Source organism: Helianthus annuus, chromosome 11, assembly GCF_002127325.2.
Source record: "Helianthus annuus cultivar XRQ/B chromosome 11, HanXRQr2.0-SUNRISE, whole genome shotgun sequence".
NCBI lineage: Eukaryota > Viridiplantae > Streptophyta > Magnoliopsida > Asterales > Asteraceae > Helianthus > Helianthus annuus.
The window spans coordinates 60,449,069-60,454,144 of NC_035443.2; positions in this window are offsets into that span (position 1 = coordinate 60,449,069).

A 5,076-nucleotide genomic window follows, 5' to 3' on the forward strand; every position below is an offset into this window, starting at 1 on the left:
ATCACATTCTCTTGATCCATTACATATTATTCATTGTGATATTTGGGGACCAGCACCAGTTATGTCTCGTTCGGGTTATCGTTATTTCATTACATTCATTGACGATTATAGTAGATTTACATGGATGTATCCATTGACGTGTCATTCACAGGCTGTTGATGCTTTTCGACACTTTCGTCCTTTTGTCGAAAAGTTATTTTCTTGTTCTATTTTGAGCCTTCAGTGTGATGGAGCCCCTGAGCTCACTCGTGGTGACATGTCTCGTTATCTTTCTGAGGTCGGTATCTCTTATCGCATTTCTTGCCCTTATACACCCCAACAAAATGGGGTGGCTGAGGGCAAGAATAGACATTTGTCTGAGGTTGCTCGTGCTTTGTTATTTCATGCTCGTCTACCAAAGCGTTTTTGGTATGACGCCTTTGCCACTGCTTCGTATGTTATTAACCGGTTACTGATGGAGTGTGTGGAAACCGAGTGTTAAAGTGATTATTTTGTGTGATTTAGTGGTTTTACATGTTTATATGTGTGGAATACGTTTGTTGCGAGTTTTTCGTGTCATTGCAGGTAAAGCATATAATTCAGTGATGTTAAGCTAGATAAAGATGATGCGGAGCGTTCGAGAATGAGGAAGAAGGCATTCATAGTGATCAGGAATTGATTCGGTCAAGTTGGAGTTCGGAGATTCAAGAAATGTGATGTTGATATGCGAAGGAAATGATAAGAAAAAAGTTTGAGGACCAATTGTGCACTTAGATGAAAGTTGTATGTTGTGTGCGTGGGGGCTGGATGATTCGCGCCTTCACCTAGGGTTTATAAATCGTAGGGTACGGCTGAGGTGTGCCCAAATACAAAACAAACAGAAGTCATAAAACGTAACTTACGCTCGATTCCGTAGGCTACGGTTATTGAAAAAGGGCAGCGTGCATGAGGGGGTGATGTTGGACGGCATTAAAGGGTTTTAATAATAAAAAAACCTACATGGGCCGACTTTTTGGAGAGGACTTTGGGGATCACTAACTCACGTGAAGGATGGATTGTTTTTGACGGCTTGGATTTTGAGAGAGGCATAAGGTCAACAACATAATCATCACATCAAATACACAATACACGCACACACGTGGATTGGATTTTTTTGGCAGCCATAATTGGACTTTTGAGGAAAGAAATAAGATCACATCATCCTACACCATTACGTGTGACTTTGGTTTTGTTTATAAATCAAATCATCAGTCATCCAACATTAGCCAACATCATCATAACAACTCACGTGAGGAGCTTTGGTTTCAAAAAGGATTTTCATTAAACATCATCGACATCACATGCATACATTGAGTGGGCCGACATATTGGAAGCCCAAGGAACTTATGTGGACAACAGTTGGACGATAATTTTTGTGGGTGATTTTGGGTCAAGAACATTATCATTGGGCCGCAGATAGACTTGGAGAATCCATGTTCACAAGAGGGTTTTGACTTTGGATGATTATTATCATCATCTTAACGGCAGTAGACGGAAGACGAAGATAGAATCCAGCTTTCGATGATCATCCAACCCTAATGAGCGGCTAATCTCCTAGTGGTTTCCTCCGGATGGAGGGTTTTTGTAAGTTAGGTGATACTATGTGTTTGTTTCAGTCGTTTTAACTTGGTGATCTAAGCATTCGATGCTTTTCACCTTGATTTGATTTATTGGTTGTAAACAGTTACATTTATTTAAACCTTAATTTCTAAGCATTCAGTTCCCGAGAGTTCTAGTAATTGGGATATATTTGACATGGGGTTAGGGTTTGTAAGTGTAATTGATAATCATTCGATAACCTCCCGTTATGTATTGACCGGAGTACTTAGTCGTTGGTTATCACAATTAGTTAATCAAGTTTAACACCTATGTCTATGTAGGTCACGATTAAACACATAGTTGAAGCTAACTGTAAAACTTGAAATCTGGAGGAACCATCTTCTATCCTACTGATTCAAATCATAATTTTGTTCGTTAATTTAGATAATTCTCTTAATCAATCAAATCCACAATTGAGTTTTACTTTTTCTATAGTAGTTAATTAAAACTGAGCATTACACACTTTCCACAATCCTCCTCTGGTTCGATATCCGACTTACCCTAGCTATAGAGTTAGTTGGTTTTTGCATGTCCTTAACGACAGACATCAAAATGGCGCCGTTGCCGGGGAGGCGTGCGCAAAGTGTTTAGTGTTAAGTTTTAGTAAAAAAAATAAAAAAAAATTAAATTTAAAATCCCAAAAAGATTTTTCTTTGATGTTCGTGATTTACACTTGGTAGTTGAGTTGTGTTGTGCAGGATGACAGAGCATTACACAGATTTCAGCTTTTCTACATGTATATTGTGCGGGGGTCCACGTCATCCGTGTATCGGTTGCCACGAGGCCCACTACAGGAGGGCACATGGAAAACCGGTGTCTTATGTTTCACAGCTTCCACCTCCATCATACGCTGATGATTATGACCTAGAGATGGAGGATGATTATTACTCGGATGGATATGATCGGGACGAGAATACTTATTATGAGCGAAGGACGGATGGACGGTGTTTCTGTTGCGGTCGTTATCATACTTCTGTTTATGATGATGCGTGCGCAGTGTATTTGGAAAATCCAGAGTATTGGAATAGAAAAATGATGGATGCGTACATCTAAACACCGTATCAGGGATACCGACAGTATCATCCCGAGGAATATCCTGAGCCCGAGGGTGTCTATGCTTATCAGACCGAGGAGGAGAAAGAGCTTGCTATGTTGGAAGTGACTTTGTCCAAACTCGAGCAATATTTATCAGCACCCAACCTTTCCGATGAAGATCGAATCAACTGTTTAGCTTCTAAGTGTCACAATTTAAAAATGAAGATAGAAATAGAACAACGCCTTTCACCATTGCCTGATGATATTAGAGAGTATTCTCACATGAAGGAGGAGGTTGTGGAGGATAATACCACACCAATGAATCCTTTATCTGATAAAGAGTCACTAGTGGATCAGATGGTGTGTGAGGATGAGGAAGCAGAGCAGTCTGATGAGATGAATGTGTGTACCAACCTCTTCCCATATCAATCATTCAAATTAATAAGTGTGGGGAATAGAGTTGGAGGAAGAAGATGAGAAAGGTGAAACTACAAGACATCAGGGTACATATCGTGAAGTGGATTAGCGAAACCCGCATGTGCTTTCTAAACATGCCAATTATACTGACGAATTTATGGAGATGGCGTGTAAATTTCTGGGCATTCGTTGGAAATGTTTTGGGTAAGTGTGCACTAAGACCACCGTAGCGGAAATCAGGTACGGTCTGGCTGAAGACCTTTAAACTTAGCGCTCTCGGGAGGCAGCCCGAGGATGTAGAGTATTGTACTTTGTTTGGTTTCGTTTTGGTGTGTTTGTGTTTTGACAGGTTTCTACGTTCCATCTTCACGGTTGCAATGAATCAAGTGTGGGGATGTTTGGCAACATCCCCGGTGAGATCTCAGAGAATCCCTGGATGCGTATTCTCCGGTTTTGAGCGCAATAGTTACACCGTCACAGACACTCACTTGTTTTCTAATCAGGTGCATGTGTCTATCTATCTTGTGTTCTATTTGTTTTCGTTTATTTGGTGGTGTGAAATTTTTGTGTTGGGAGTGGTTTTATGTGTCGAGTAATCTAGTTACTAGCCGTTCATGGTTTGCGGGTGGTATCTCTCAGGTTATGACTATAAATTGCACCATACATTGGGGACAATGTATCCCAAGTGTGGGGATGCGGTAACTCGAGAGAGGGTTGGTAAGATTGTGATCTTAAATGCTTGAAAGGTTAAAATTGAGAAAAATTGAAAAATTTTTAAAAAATTTTTTGTCTCAAGTATGCTTGAACTACATGAAAACCAATATTTTCAATCGCTAAAGGGTTCTTGCTGATATTAAACTAACTTAGATCCCTAGTCATGGTTGTCCCTTTAAGTTTCATGAGAGTATTTCTGACAAGTTTAAAAAATAGTTGAGAAGAGATGCCTAACTAGGGGTAACATGCTTTAGGAATTACACATGCTACGTGTCGGCAACCTATATTCCTTTTATTCGGTGAGATATTTGAGCCTACTAGATTGTTAGTTGAATTGCATTAAATGTTCAATTGTTGAGTGTAGGCCATATGTTGCTTTGTATTAGAACTTGTGTGGTTTGATACGTGCCGAGACTGTGGTTTAGCGTATACACATAAATGATCAAGGCATTAGGATCCCTTCATTGCTTCATATGTTGATTGTTGATTCCACCCACCTTAGTTAACCATGTTGAGCCTTTTACCTTTCGTTTGCTACACCTTGTTTGACCTGTTTGATTACCAACTATGAATGACAAGTATGTGTTAGATGTTTGATTGAAGAAAGAAAAAAATGAAAAAAAATTAAAGAGAAAAAAAAGAGAAAAACAAAAACAAAAATAATTATTATGTTCGTATTGTACAAGTGGGTTGAAAATAACCCAATGTGTTAGTAGTATTGTGAATAAGTTCTCATGGTTTGGTATTTCATTTGTGTTCTCCATATAAACAGAAAAATCCAAAAATAACTCCTACCTTTACCCTTACCCAAAACCCGAAAGTCCTTTTGATATGTGTTACGTTATTTGATACAGTGGAGGTATGATTGCTATACAAGCTTATGATTGCAATGTAGCGTATTTGGTTTTGAGTGAATTACATACTAGCACATTACACGCTAGTCTTGATTAAGCCGAGAGGAGTGATTATTGTGAGGAGCGTGTGGCATGTGTGTAGTAATATAAGCATGTTAGTTTTAGTTAGGCAAGTCTTAAAGCGTTTTAAATACGTATCACTTAATTGTCAGATTGTCAACCTCGATTGTGTCAGTCTATGGGACGAGTATGACTTGGGATCTTAAATTACTAATTCGGTAAGGGATTTACTGGTGATTTGTTAATAAGGTGAGTAATGTTTGTAATGGTTGCTTGAGGACAATCAATGATAAGTGTGGAGATGTGATGGAGTGTGTGGAAACCGAGTGTTAAAGTGATTATTTTGTGTGATTTAGTGGTTTTACATGTTTATATGTGT